The sequence below is a fragment of the Malaclemys terrapin genome, chromosome 3 (genome assembly GCF_027887155.1).
Source record: "Malaclemys terrapin pileata isolate rMalTer1 chromosome 3, rMalTer1.hap1, whole genome shotgun sequence".
Classification (NCBI taxonomy): domain Eukaryota; kingdom Metazoa; phylum Chordata; order Testudines; family Emydidae; genus Malaclemys; species Malaclemys terrapin.
Window position 1 is genome coordinate 135,722,956 of NC_071507.1, and position 16,296 is coordinate 135,739,251.

Genomic DNA, 16,296 nt, shown 5'->3' on the forward strand with positions numbered 1-16,296 from the left:
AGCAGTAAATTATAAATCTCGGCTCTGCACTTGCATAGCTATGAGGCCCATGGGACATTGAGAGGTGCCAGCTAATATTTGTACAAAAGCGGGGGGAGGGTTCTAGCCAGTTGTAGGGAGCTTTCAAAGAAGCATTTTTCCTGGTAGCCTTTTGATACAGTGGGTAGATTTTGCTGCTAGTACAGTTTTAATATCTGGGCCTCAGTACTTATGCAAGAAAGAAAAGATTATTTTATATACACAAAACTAGGAATCACCAGACCTAGGTTCTGCCTCAGATTTACTGTTGCCAGTCATGTCAGCAAGAATTTTCAGATTTATGTGTCTGGTTCAAAATCCATTGAAGTTAGTACGAATCTTTCTGTTGCTTTGGATCTGGTCTTAAATAAGTAAAGTTTGTGGCCAGATCTTCAGCTGGTGTAAATGGACCCCAGTTTCCTCCAGAGATAGAGGATCTGGCCCTGTGTTTGCAATGATGAGCTGCCAAAAACTTAACAACCGGTTCCCTCCTCACCCCACGAGGGGGTCATGGCCCGCCCCCCCGGGATTCCTGCCCTATCCACCCCCCCGCGTTCCTTGACACCCCCCCCCCGGGACCCCTGCCCCATCCAACCACCCCTTCTCTCTGTCCCCTGACTGCCCCTGGAACCCTTGCCCCTGACTGCCTCCCACCGCCCCATCCAACCCCCGCTCCTTCCTGACTGCCCCCCCGGGACCCTTGCCCCCATTCAATCCCCCTGTTCCCTACCCTCTGACCGCCCTGACCCCTATCCACCCCACCCCGAACTCCCCTGCCCTCTATCCAACACCCCCTCCCTGCTCCCTGCACCCTTACTGCACTCCCTGGAGGTGGCTGGTGGCGCTACAGCCGCGCCGCTCGAGCCGGGCCAGGCAGCTGGAGCCGGAGCCCAGGCCGGGCTGGGCCGGGCAGCTGGAGCCAGGCCAGGCCGGGCGGCTGGGGCCGTGCAGTGCCTGGAGCCAGGCCGCGCAGAGCCTGGAGCCAGGGGTGGGGCGGGGAGGGGGTGGGGTGGGGCGGAGAGTTCCGGAGCTTTACTGGTTGTTAAATTTAAAAGCCCTTTTAGAACTGGTTGTCCCGCGAGACAACCGGTTCTAAAAGGGCTTCTAAATTTAACAACCGGTTCCTGCGAACCAGTGAGAACCGGCTCCAGCTCACCATTGTGTGTTTGCATGTTGCTTGCTATATGAGACCATTTTACTGACTTCATTTGTCTAAGTAGACTTCTAATAAACACCATTTCCTGTCATCTCTCTTAGCTACGTCCTTTTAATTAGGAAAATCTACACTAAATGTGAAATCCTGTCTAGTTCATTTGTAGCATGACTTTTTATTTAAAGGAAGTGCTGTAATACAAGGGGACGAGGTGTATGTATTCTGGTTTTTTTTGAGCTTGGAGGGCTACAACAAACCACTTAAAAGCCGTTCTGCAAATAGAGGCTGCTAAGCATTGCAGAAACCTATGGGATCTGTAGCTGGCTCTGGTGCCAGTATATCTAAAGGAATGATCTAAGACAGGGGTGGGCAAACTTTTTGGCCTGAGGGCCACATCTGGGTGGGGAAATTGCATGCAGGGCAGAGGCAGGGGGTTGGGGTGCAGGAGGGAGTGCAGGGTGTGAGAGGGGGTACGGTGTGCAGGAAGGGGCTCAGGGCAAGGGGTTGGGGCAGAGGTGGGGTGCGGGGTGTATCAGGGAGCTCAGGGAATAGGGTTGGAGTGCAAGAAGGATGCGGAGTACAGGAGGGGGCTCAGGGCAGGGGTACAGGGAGGGGTGTGGGGTGCGGCAGGAGGCTCAGGGCAAGGGGTTGGGGTGCAGGAGGGGTGCGCTGTGCGGCCGGGGCTCAGGGAAGGGAGTTGGGGTGCAGAAAGGATGCGGCCGGGGGCTCAGGGCAGGGAGTTGGGGTGTAGGGTGCAGGAGGGATTCAGGCTCCGGCCCGGTGCTGCTTACCTGGAGCAGCTCCAGGGTGGCAACGGCCTGCCCTGGCCCCAGCCCGGCCCTGCGCTGCTCCGGGAAGTGGCTGGCACCACATCCCTGCCGCTCCTGGGGGATGGGGGGCAGAGGGCTCCGCGTGCTGCACTTGCTTGCGGGTACTTCTCCCGAAGCTCCCATTGGCCGTGGGGTTCCCCATTTCCGGCCAATGGGAGCTGTGGGAGCGGTGCCTGGAGGCGAGGACAGCATACAGAGCTCTCTGCCCCCCCCAACAGGGGCCGCAGGGACGTGGTGCCAGCTGCTTCCAGCAGTGGCATGGGGCCCGCAGTGCCATGGGGGTGGCAATCCCATGGGCCGGATCCATCATAGCAACTGTGTGTGCAGTTTCGGGTCTTCATGGCACTCGTGCACCGGCGAAGAACACCATTCGTTCCCAGAGTGAAAAGAAAAGAAGAAGACATGTTACCATCTTACCTGCCCTGCACCTGGAGAATGTCACCATCCAGAGAGTTCCTGGTCCACTTCTTCTGTCCTGACATCCATCAAGGGACTCTCTAGTGTTCCTCCTCCAAGAGTTTCAATTACCTATGGAGTAGAGGTCCTGGACTTCACCACCGTCACTGAAGTGCTGGGAATTGAGTGAGAAAGCAATTAGGGTTTCTAAGTTGGGGGTCATATTTCTTGAATGCCAGGGTGGGTTTAGTTTCATTCTTGAGCCTGAGCTTCACGCTCGCAGGGAAGAGCTGCTGCGTCACTGGGTTTGTTTGTTATATAGCTATTAGTCATTTACATTTACCCCTTCCCTATCTGTGTAATCCTATCCCCTAATACATTTACCTGTTTGTTTTGAACCTTATCTCTTGTCAGTTATATTTATTGTGCACCACACAAGGGGAGAGGGGTGGAGATCTGCACCAGTACACCGGTGACAGATACGGCAGTGGGCGAACCTGCTCTTTTGAGAAAAAGGGGCCTGTTTCTATTCCGATACCTACACCACTTTACACATTCAGAGTTATCTTGGCTCCCCTTTGAGATAACAACCCCTGTGAGGTAGTAAAGTGCTATTACCCATTTTACAGATGGAAGCTGCATAGAAAGACTAGGTTACTGGCTCCAGATCACACAGGAACCCTCTGGTAGTGTAGAAAATTGAACTTGAGTCTTTCAAGTCCCAGCCTAGCATCCTAACAACTGAACCATCCTTCTTTCTCTATGGTAAAGCCAAATATTTAATTATGGTATACTCCTCATTCTACTGGTGATATGCTTTACTGAGATGCAGTCATCTTTCATCTTTTTATAAGCCACTTCAATTCAGTTTTCTTCTAGCACAGGTTCTTACATTCACTCTCAGATTATATCTATCTCAGATCAAAACTACCTATATGGGTAAGTATATTCCTTATTTCATCTGTGATCTTATTCATGAAAATTTCCTATTTTCATTTATTGTCCAACCCTGCGGTGGGAGAATCAGACTCCTTGATCTTGTTTATAAAGTATGTGGGTGACTATGAGAATCTACTCAAACTAATTGACCAGCTGTCATTTCATGAATTTTACTAGTCATGAAGGATGTTACAGGCAATAAAGGAGTTTTGAGATACTACTCAGGAAATCTTGTTCTGCATTCTACTATTGTACATAGAAAACTGAGTTAACTTAGGCCCTGGTCTTGTAACTTCTTGTGCAGAGAGTGGAAAGCTGTGCCTGTGTGACGTCTCATTGAAGCCCGCCCATGTGAAGAAGCTGCAATATTGGGGCTTTAGAGCTTAATCCCATTCTTATTATGTAGGCAATAAACTGTTGAGTCTATAAGAACTGGATAGCATCCCTTTAAATAGTTTGGGAGCCTTCTAGTGAGCCTCCCTGTCTTCTATTGCAGTAGCCATAGAACCCTGCCAGAGCAGCAGTATGCATATACAGGTAGGCCTTGTATATTAGTAAACATGGTTATATGGAAATAATGTGTGTTCATGTAGTGTCCACCTATCCTTAATGTAGAGAGCAAAGACACAACAAAACTCCCTTTGATTTCAATGGAAGTAGGCTAATGTTGTAGCGTACTTTATGTAGTATTAGGGAATAAATCATTTGCTGCATTCTGTACATCAATAATAATAAATAATTAGTAATAATGCAGCAATATCTTTCAGATTTGTGTTTCACTCTAGAGACTAATGAAACTCTAGATATCCTGTGGATACATTAGGGAGGACTACTAACAAAATGTTTTGAACTAGGTGTACACCAAATCTCGTTGGGGTGGATGAAATATTTATGTGCCTTGGTACTGTTAATCTATTTAAATATCAATCAGTCTTATCTTACCTTATCTCAAAGGCAAATCTAATACTACCTTTTTGTGGTAGTAAGGCAAAGTGGGAATAAAGCTACTTTCCACTGTGGTTACAATAGGGGTAGAAGGCTAAACATTATAGTTAGGAACATAAGAACTACCATACTTAATCAGAGCAGTGGTCCCTCAGGTCCAGTACCCTGTCTCTGACAGTGATCTGCACCAGATGCTCCAGAGAAAGGTGCAAGAACCCCTGTAGTAGACATTTATGAGATAACTGCCCACACGAAAAGTTTCCTCCTAATCTCCATTGGTTTATGCCCCAAAGAATGAAAATTTATTTCCTTTCCCAAACTCTTGGGTTTTTATTCAAATCCCTGCATAGCCCTGGATTCTTCCCACCATTATTATTATTTATTATTATATTACTGTAGCACCTAGGGGTCTCAGTGCTGGGCCTGGACCCCATTGTGCTAGGCACTGTACAAAGATAGAACCAAAAGATTTTCCCTGCCTCAAAGAGCTTACAATCTAAGTATCCCTCATTTCAATCAACCTTGCCCATACCCAGCTCTCATTGAAGTAATGAAAGTTTTTGCATTAACTTCAGTGAGAGCAGAATTAATACTTAACTGATTATTATGAATAATAGGCAAAGAAAGAAATGCACATACTGATCTGTATCACAGAAAGTCTGTGCTCAGGTTCAGAATACTGAGCTATGGTAATCTCTTTGAAAGAATTATTTCTATTTTTCCCCTGTGCGTACAGTAGGTTCATTCTCTGTCAGGAAGATGTGAGTATGAGACGACAGCAATGACAATAACATAAGAATGACCATAAGGGTCAGATCAGTAGCCCATTTAGCTCATTATCCTGTCTTCTGACAGTGGCCAGTGCCAGACACTTCAGAGCGAATTAACAGAACAGGGAAATTATTGAGTGATCCATCCCCAGTCATCCACTCCCAGCTTCTGGCAGTTAGAGGTGTAGGGACATCCAGAGCATGGGGTTGCACCCCTGACCATCTTGGCTAATAGTCACTGATGGACCTATCTTCCATGAATTTATCTAATTCTTTTTTGGACCCAGTTATACTGTTGACCTTTACAGCATCCCCTGCCAACAAGTTCCACAGGTTGACTGTGAGTTGTGTGAAGAAGTATTTCCTTATGTTAGTTTTAAACCTGCTCCCTATTAATTTAATTAGGTTCTTGTGTTATGTGAAGGGGTAAAAAAATCTTCCCTACGCACTTTCTCCGCACCGTTCATGATTTGATAAACCTCTAGCATATCCTCCTCCCTTAGTTGTCTCTTCTCTAAGCTGAACAGTCCCAGTCTTTTAAATCTCTCCTCGTGTGACAGCTGTTCAATACCCTCTTCCTGGAATGACTCTTTAAGAGTTTAAAGGTCCGACTCTAGATACCTGGGAGGAAGACATGTTTGGGAGGAAACTCCATTACTGTTTCTTTAAGGGACCAGGACCAGGACGGTAGGGCAGAGAGGGTAGGGCAAATCTCCTCTCTCACCCAATCAATTGGAAATGAACTGGAAGAAAGGAACCAGCATTAATGCTGCCTCCTCCCTCATAGCAGGACAGATGCTTGTAGGCACAGAAGGAGTAAAAAGGTTTCTGCAGGACCGACCCTGAGTTAGCGGGGAGCAGATGCCAGCAGGAGAAGGCTGCCAAACTCCCTGAGCCTGAGGACTAAGGGTACGTCTTCACTTACCGGAGGGTCCGGCGGCAGGCAATCGATGTTCTGGCATCGATTTATCGCGTCTGGTTAAGACGCGATAAATCGATCCCGGATCGATCCCGAAAGTGCTCGCCGTCGACGCCGGTACTCCAGCTCGCCGAGAGGAGTATGCGGCATCGACAGGGGAGCCTTCCTGCCGCGTCTGGACCCGCGGTAAGTTCAGACTAAGGTACTTCGAATTCAGCTACGTTATTAACGTAGCTGAATTTGCGTACCTTAGTCCGAAGTGGGGGCTTAGTGGGGACCAGGCCTTAGTGTGTGCCAGTTTAGGGAGACAAATTGCAACCCAACTCTAGGATGAGGGCTGGGGGTTCCTGATAAGGAGAAGGACAATAATTGCTGGAACTACCCAAGCTCCAGGAAGCTGGCTAGGGCTCCTGCCATTAAGAGAAACATAAAGACTGAGAGATAACCCTGAGGTGACTGGGAACAGAGCTTAGGGTCAGGCTTCAGAGGAACAATGAGCCTTGAACACCTTTTGTTTATTTGCGACTTTTTGTTAGGGACCCTATTGTATGGAATTTTGTAATAAACAAGTCCCACTTGGAGGTATTATTAAGTCAAGTGTCAAGAGTGCCTGAAGTGAAGTTATTGGCTTTTTGAGAAGGGAAACTGAAGCAAGGGGTATGTGCAGTGCCACACTTGCTCAGCAGAAGGTGCTACAGGACAGACATGCCCTATGACAGGCTCGTACACCATTCCCCTCCTAGAATCCACACAAATGGCTGGCAGGCATATCTCTACCCTCAGCAATCCTCAGGCACTGAACTTGCCCCTGGGGGGTATTAGCAGCTGGCAAAATGTAGAGGCAGCCTGGCCCTAGAACTGGGGCCACCTTTGCACCATTCTCTCTTCCCCATGCATTGTGCAGGATCAGGTCTATAATATCTTGCTCTTTTCCAGTTTTGATTAGGGTCAGTTGTGTGGATCTCTGAATGCGATAGTTTCTATCAAATCAAAACCAGCCATTACCAAATATACAGAAGATACACAAATATATTGGAGACATCAAATAAGATCCCTTAGGATTGAGTACAAATCTTAGAAAGATTCATGAGCGGTGTTTACCTATTTAAATACTATGTTGCAACAGTATCTTCTTAGCTTAGTATTCAATTCAGTTTTGGTCCTTTATTTACTTGCCAGAAAAGTAGTGCTATATTAAGTTATGATTTAAGTTATAATTACAATTAATGGACTAATCACAAATAATTCCTTTGATTTTTAATACAATAGCATTCATTATTATCTCTCTTCTTTCCCTTTTCCCAGATAGCTGGGGTCGGGTTACCATCACCAGATCAATCTTTTCCAGGCTTGCTGGTCCAACACTCACTCTATATCAACTCCATCTTCCCGCACACAATCCATCCACCATTTTCTTGGCCATCCTCTTGTTCTCCACCCTCAAACACTAGTCTCAAATGCCTCCCTTCATCTGTCCTTCATACACATCCATACCATCTCAGCCTCCTCTCTTGCAGCTTCTCTCTGATAACGCAGATCTTGGTCTCATTCCTGATGACATTATTTTGCATGTGGTCTAGCAGTGTCACCTCTTTCACTGGCCTCAAACATCTAATTTCAAGACTTCTCAAGTGCATCTCTTTGGTCACCCATGTCTCTGATCTGTACAGAAGATCTGGTCTTACCATAGTTTTGTATAGTTGTCCTTTAAGTAGTCTGGGCATCAGTTTATCATAAATCACTCCACTTATCTTGTGCCAAACTTCCCCTGTAGGCCTGAGACCTGATCAGCACCACTCCATCCCCATGTTAAACCAGCCTTGCGTGAAACTCAGGGAGTTCATCACTAAAATTGAAAAAAGGAATGTTTTGCTGCTGATAAAATACCATACCTCAGGAATGTCCCTAACGAGAGTTATAACCACCAAGGTTGTAAAGACGCTGGGAAATTAGGGAGGATACAGAAAGAGACTCAACAAATGGTAAGATAAGCTCTGACCAGCGTTTTATGCTGACCATCTGGACAAATAGAGAGGTCACAACTAAGTTACAAATTAGGCATGAAAGATAAAATATAAAAAACTTGGGCAGGAAGGAGGTGCCAGTGTGTAATTGGTTAAAAGTGTTGTTATTTAGGAATGTGGAATATAGCTAATGTAACTGGAAGATAGCTAATGTAACGCCAATATTTAAAAAGGGCTCTAGAGGTGATCCCGGCAATTACAGACCGGTAAGTCTAACGTCGGTACCGGGCAAATTAATTGAAACAATAGTAAAGAATAAAATTGTCAGACACATAGAAGAACATAAATTGTTGGGCAAAAGTCAACATGGTTTCTCTAAAGGGAAATCGTGTCTTACTAATCTATTAGAGTTCTTTGAAGGGGTCAACAAACATGTGGACAAGGGAGATCCAGTGGACATAGTGTATTTAGATTTCCAGAAAGCCTTTGACAAGGTCCCTCACCAAAGTCTCTTATGTAAATTAAGTTGTATGGGATAAAAGGGAAGGTCCTTTCATGGATTGAGAACTGGTTAAAAGACGGGGAACAAAGCATAGGAATTAATGGTAAATTTTCAGAATGGAGAGGGGTAACTAGTGGTGTTCCCCAGGGGTCAGTCCTTGGACCAATCCTATTCAACTTATTCATAAATGATCTGGAGAATGGGGTAAAAAGAGAGGTGGCAAAGTTTGCAGATGATATTAAACTGCTCAAGATAGTTAAGACCAAAGCAGACTGTGAAGAACTTCAAAAAAATCTCACAAAACTAAGTGATTGGGCAACAAAATGGCAAATGAAATTTAATGTGGATAAATGTAAAGTAACGCACATTGGAAAAAATAACCCCAACTATACATACAATATGATGGGGGCTAATTTAGCTACAACAAATCAGGAAAAAGATCTTGGAGTCATTGTGGATAGTTCTCTGAAGATGTCCACGCAGCGTGCAGAGGTGGTCAAAAAAGCAAACAGGATGTCAGGAATCATTAAAAAGAGGATAGAGAATAAGACGGAGAATATATTATTGCCCTTATATAAATCGATGGTACGCCCACATCTTGAATACTGCGTACACGTGTGGTCTCCTCATCTCAAAAAAGATATACTGGCACTAGAAAAGGTTCAGAGAAGGGCAACTAAAATGATTAGGGGTTTGGATAGGGTCCCATATGAGGAGAGATTAAAGAGGCTAGGACTTTTCAGCTTGGAAAAGAGGAGACTAAGGGGGGATATGATAAAGGTATATAAAATTATGAGTGATGTGGAGAAAGTTGATAAGGAAAAGTTATTTACTTATTCCCATAATACAAGAACTAGGGGTCACCAAATGAAATTAATAGGCAGCAGGTTTAAAACAAATAAAAGGCAGTTCTTCTTCACACCGCGCACAGTCAACTTGTGGAACTCCTTACCTGAGGAGGTTGTGAAGGCTAGGACTATAACAGCGTTTAAAAGAGACCTGGATAAATTCATGGAGGTTAAGTCCATTAATGGCTATTAGCCATGATGGATAAGGAATGGTGTCCCTAGACTCTGTTTGTAAGGGGGTGGAGATGGATGGCAGGAGAGAGATCACTTGATGATTACCTGTTAGGTTCACTCCTTCTGGGGCACCTGGCATTGGCCACTGTTGGTAGACAGGATACTGGGCTAGATGGACCTTTGGTCTGACCCAATACAGCCATTCTTATGTTCTTATGGAATAATGTGATAGGTTTAGTCAATTTGAAGGCGGACGCTAGTTTTACCTATATAATGTACATGAAAAACAATGCTCTTTGGGAACCATTTCCGGACTGCAGTGCAACATCAAGCTGTTAGAACTCTGACCCTTCTGCATGACCATGATGTGCAGAGGCATTGCTGGGAACTCCCAGATGAATGAATCCTGCCTGACTGGCTATCGGGTGAAATTTGTCTGTATATTGGGAGTGGTGAGCATAAGAGATTTGCTTGGTATATGTATTCTGTGTGTTGCTAATAAATAGATGTTTAGAACACAACTGTGTACGGCTCTTTTGCTGGGAAAAGGTTCCACAGAACCGTAGAGCCCTGAGCCCCGAGCCCCAAAGGAAAGGACGGGTACTTAAATTGACCAGATTTCTTCCTGAGCCCTCTGGGTAAGGATAGGTGGCTTACACCCTGAGCCCTCAGAAGGGAAAGGGTGGGGGTGCCTAAATTGATTGGGTCATGCCTTGAGCCCTTGGTACGGTATAGGCGGGGTGCCCTAAATTGACCAGGTCACACCTTGAGCCCTCTGTAAGGTATAGGCGGGGTGCCCTAAATTGAGTGAGTAACACCCCCTTGCTTGCAGGGCATTTTCTCCATTTGCCACTAACCAGCACCCAAGGTACTTAAATGCAGAAACCCTGATCTTGGTGCAGCCCTGAATGTTGATATTCATCTGTCTTGATTCTGCATGAGTCATCCGCAAATCTTCAGTCTTTTCTTCACTCATTTTCAGGTCACAGATTGTAAAATTCCCTGTTCTAGATATCTGGCCCAAATCTCCCTTACTATCAACCATTAGTGCAATATTGTCTTCCTACATCTACTTCATCCCATCTTCCATTTGGATTTGCTTACTTATAAAGTCCATCACAATTATAAATAGTAATCTACTAGGCACTGATTTCTGGTGGAGCGCAACTGTCACCTCGAAACCCTAAGTTACACCAAAGGGTATCTGTGCTTTTGTCATACAAACACATTGCCATCTGGACACGGTCCTGTGGTACCCCCACAGAATCATAGTAGAGGCACCACCAGTTGCCTAGTTACTTTGTGGAATGCTTTCTCTGAATTGGGGAAAGCCCATCCATTCTCAGTGTTTCCCTCCAGCTCCTTTTCTACCAACTGTCTAATGATAAGCATGCCATCTGTAGTCTCTTTTCTTTTTCTAAAACCAAATTAATCTCTTCCTTAAATGGGCTCCATTATTCAGTGGATATGACTATCATGATTCTCTCTAACAGCTTAATGCACTGGGACAGCAATTTAATTCCTGGGTATTTTGAACAGTCATATATGTCATCTTTTTTTTGTTTGTTTGTTTATTAGAACCAGTATGGACTTTCTCCAATCTTTTGGGATTTTTCTTCTTTCCAAACTTCATACAGGATTTGCATGAGCCAGCACACACCAACCTCTCTCAAGGCTCTGATCATTTTCATCATGACTTCATCTGGACCTGCTGCTTTTCCATGTGCCATCTTCAGCAGTGTTGCCTGGATATCTGCCTCTGTCAGATCATTGACATCCATGATTATCAGTTCACATGATGATAATGTGGCATCTGAACAGTTCTCTTTGAGGAGACCCTCATTGTATTCTTGCCATTGATTATGTGCCATGACGGCTATCACAAGCAATCTGCCCCCTGCTTCCTTTATGAATGGCATGTTCACTTAGTCTGCCTTTTTTGTTTCTTGTCCACCTGATGGCATATATTTTCTTTTTGGCAAGTTGAGGGCAGTTGTTCAACTCTATACAGCTTGTTTAAAGCTAGGTTTCTAGCCTTTCTGACTGTTTGCTTTGCTGCTCAAGTGGAAGCTCTACAGATGGCAAACACTTCTTCTGAAGGATTATTTTCCACCACCTTTCTGGCTTCTCCCTTATTTCTTACTGCTTTTTGTACCTCCTCATTTCACCATCATTCTTTAAGAGATTGTGGTCTACCCAGTTTAGTGTATCCACATATCACCTCAGGTTCTTGGTCAGGATCAATACATTATTGAAGATATACCACTTCTCTTCTACTGCTCCGATTTGTGTATCTCTTGGCTCAAACTTCATGACTATCTCCTTAAACTTGTCTGCAATTGCACCATGCAGTCTCCTCATCCTGATGCATGTCTCCTTGGAACAAAGTTCACGCTGCCTCTAATAGCTTGTGTTGGAGTGTGACTGTTTTGTTAGGGATAACCTTACAATCCTTAACCATCTTCTTCTGGTTCATTCAGATGAGCGAGAAATCTGTTTGCTTACTCTGCTTCAGTATGTGCAATTATGATGTTCTCTTTTCTTAAAAGCAAGCATTGTAGTCACTCACTAATTGCCTAAACACACGTTAAGCAGGGCAATAATATCAAGCAGGAATCTGGACTGTCCCTGATTGTAACTAAAACATTCTGTAATATGTTTCAAAAGACTTTCTTAGAAATTCACTCCACCTGTGTAGAGCTTGCACATTTAGACTCTCTGCAGATGGAATGTGGAGCAGATGAAAAAGCAGATGAAAAAGTGAAATCCACCCTTGCACCTCCGAGGTCAGGGTGTATGTAGAGTTGCTGTTCACCCCTCATTCACCACTATCCCCAGTTATCTGCTACTCCAGGCAGGATAGCAATCACATATACTCTGTACCAAGTGCACAGGCTTCCAGGGACATTTAATGTACAAAAATATGGCTCTACAGCCTCTCCCCTTCTGGTTTGACCTATGCAAGGACAGCATGGAGACTCTGCCTGTCAGCCTAATCCCTGTGGAGACCCTATGTGAGGTTTAAGTGGTACATTGGGCCTTTTGCTGGCTCTTTGCTCTATGGATGAATTTCACTGTGAGAAAATAGACTAATAATCCTGACTAAATTGGTTTAATTTTCTTGTGAATAAAAACTAGCTTCATCTTTCTATGAGATGGCTCAAACTGTCTTGTATAAACTTTGGGATTAACATTTATTTGTTGGACCCTTTTCATTATATTAAAATGATTGTCCTTTCACACAGCTCAATTTACCTGTCCTTCTATGTAAACCAATTTTAAAAGTGTTCATTGAGAACTCTTTTTTTTTTTTCCTTCCTGGTTACAAAGATTCAGCTTCTTTACATGTAAATAGAACAGTCTCCCAACAGAACAGATTTCCAATTTTCATGAGAGCCCAGCATGCAAAGATACGATTTGTAAAATATGCAAGCCTGCAATGAGAATAGGAATGGAATAAATAAATGCAAATGGTTTTGCAGCCACCTGCAGAAGCGTTAAGTAAATGCAATATCTCAAAAGTCACAGTGAACCACAGTTAATAGGATTAAGTTGGACAGTTCCATATACATTTTTGTATAACGTACATATCAAATATTTATGCATGAACACAAACTAAAAACAAATAGTGAACATAATTTTGGTTTTAGGGTGAAAACATATAAATATTGCAGCAACTCTCCAACACCTACATTTCTTTTGGCCCACTGTATTTAATCATATTTAATGAAAAAGGCAAATAGCTGTCAGTTCAAGGGACAGCTGGTGAATGTGGCAATGCAGTAAAACCATGGCTACTGTTACTACATAGAGTCAGATCCCTAGTAAATTGCAGCTGTGCTCCCATGACCATTCCTTAAAGCAGAGTATATGGATGACAAGAAACACTTTTAGTCTTCAGTCTCTTTTTATTCCCTATCCCCCCAATTAGTTGTTAATAAATGCTTAGCTCTTTAAAGCCACAATCATGAAGTGCTTTTTAAAGGAAGGACAGTATTATTCCCATTTTACAGATGGGAAAACTGAGGCAGTCAGATGCTGCAACTTTCCAAGGTCACAGGTCAATGGCAGAACTGGGAATAGAACCTTATATTACTGGACCACACTTTTATAGTAGTACCTATGTTTTCCTACTTTACGGACACTAAATGAATGTGTGACTGGCTGCGCAGAGACACTGGAGTCATTTGCACAGAAAATCATTAAACCTTATATAGATTACAAAGGTTGAATTATTTGATGATTAAGAATTATTTGATTCATTAAGATTGAATTATATTGAATAATTATTGAAGTAGGGTTGTCTATTAATCACAGTTAACTCACGTGATTAACTCAAAAAATTAATCGTGATTAAAAAAATTAATCATGATTAATCAAAGTTCAATTGCACTGTTAAACAATAGACAACCAATTGAAATGTAGTAAATATTTTGGATGTTTTTCTACATTTTCATATATATTGTATTCTGTGTTGTACTTGAAATCAACGTGTATATTATTTTTTATTACAAATATCTGCACTGTAAAAATAATAAACAAAAAATAGTATTTTTCAGTTCTCTTCATACAAGTACTGAGATGCAATCTCTTTGTCATGAAAACGCAACTTACAAATGTAGATTTTTTTTTGTTACATAACTGCACTAAAAAAAAAACCCCAATGTAAAACTTCAGAGTCTACAAGTCCACTCAGTCCTACTTCTTGTTCAGGCAATTGCTAAGACAAACAAGTTTGTTTACATTTACAGGAGATAATGCTGCCCTCTTCTTATTTACTAGAAAGTGAGAACAGGCGTTCTCATGGCACTTTTGTAGGCATCATTGGAAGGTATTTACATGCCAGATATGCTAAACATTCGTATGCCCCTTTATGCTTTGGCCACCATTCCAGAGGACGTGCTTCCATGCTGATGACGCTAGTTAAAATAATAATGAGTTAATTAAATTTGTGAGTGAACTCCTTGGGGGAGAATTGTATGTCTCCTGCTCTGTTTTACCTGCATTCTGCCATATGTTTCATGTTATAGCAGCCTCAGATGGTGACCCAGCACATGTTGTTCATTTTAAGAACACTTTCACTGCAGATTTCACAAAACACAAAAAGGTACCAATGTGAGATTTCTAAACACAGCTACAGCACTTGACCCAAGGTTTAAGAATCTGAAGTGCCTTCCAAAATCTGAGAGGGACGAGGTGCGGAGCATGCTTTCAGAAGTCTTAAAAGAGCCCACTCTGATGCAGAAACTACAGAACCCGAACCACCAAAAAAGAAACTCAACCTTTTGCTGGTGACATCTGACTCAGATAATGAAAATGAACATGCGTCGGTCCACACTGCTTTGGATTGTTATCAAGCAAAACCCACCATCAGCATAGATGCATGTTTCCTGGAATGGTGATTGAAACATGAAGAGACGTAGGAACCTTTAGCTAAGGTTACCATACGTCCGGTTTTTCCCGGACATGTCTGGCTTTTCGGCAATCAAATCCCCGTCCGGGGGGAACATGTCCGGGAAAATGCCGGCCGGGCACTTCCCCTCCCGTGGCTGCTCTGCTCCTCCCCTGACTCTTCGACTCTGTTTAAGAGCCGAGCTGCCCGAGCGCTATGGGCTTCAGGCAGCCCCCTTGCCTCCGGACCCCAGCCGCCGGCCGGGCACTTCCCCTCCCAGGTTCCGGTGGTGCAGGGTCCGGAGGCATGGGGGCTGCCTGAAGCCGGTAGCACTCGGGCAGCTTGGCTCTTAAACAGAGCCGAAAAGTCAGGGGAGGAGCAGAGCCTCCGGCCGCGGCGGCTCTGCTCCTCCCCTGACTCTTCGGCTCTGTTTAAGAGCCGAGCGCTATGGGCTTTGGGCAGCCCCCATGCCTCCGGACCCTGCGCCACCAGAGCACGGGAGGGGAAGTGCCCAGCCGGGGGCGCAGGGTCCGGAGGCATAGGGGCTGCCCGAAGCCCAAGTGCTACCGGCTTCATGGTTTGCCAGGCAGCCTCCAGTCCCTGCGCTCCCGGCTGGGCGCTTCCCCTCCCGGGCTCCAGCTGCGCTGGGGAAGCGCCGGCCGGGGGCGCAGGGTCTGGGGGCTGCCCGGCAAACCGTGAAGCTGGTAGCGCTCGGGCAGCCCTTTTTGCGTGGTTGGGAGTGGGAGGGAGGAGGGGGCGGAGTTAGGGCAGGGTTGGGGCGGGGAAGTGGCGGAGTTAGGGCGGGGCTGGGGGTGGGAAATGGGTGGGGCCAGGGCCCCATGGAGGGTCCTCTTTTTTTATTTGTTAAATATGGTAACCCTACTTTAGCACATCTGGCACATAAATATCTTGTGACGCCGGCTACAATAGTGCCATGAGAATGCCTGTTCTCACTTTGAGGTGACATTATAAACAAGAAGAGGGCAGCATTATCTCCTGTAAATGTCAACACACTTGTTTGTCTGAGCGATTGGCTGAACAAGAAGTAGGACTGAGTGGACTTGCAGGCTCTAAAATTTTACATTGTTTTATTTTTGAATGCAGTTTTCTTTACATAATTCTACATTTGTAAGTTCAACTTTCATGATAAAGAGATTGCACTACAGTACGTGCATTAGGTAAACTGAAATATAAAGTGAGCACTGTACACTTTGTATTCTGTGTTGTAATTGAAATCAATATATTTGAAAATGTAGAAAACATCCAAAAAAATTTAAATAAATGGTATTCTATTACTATTTATCAGTGCGATTAATCTTGTGGTTAATTGTGATTAATTTTTTTAATCACTTAACAGCCCTATGTTGAAATAATTCTTCTGTTCTACTCTGCACTGATTAGGCCTCAACTGGAGTATTGTGTCCAGTTCTAGGCATCACATTTTAG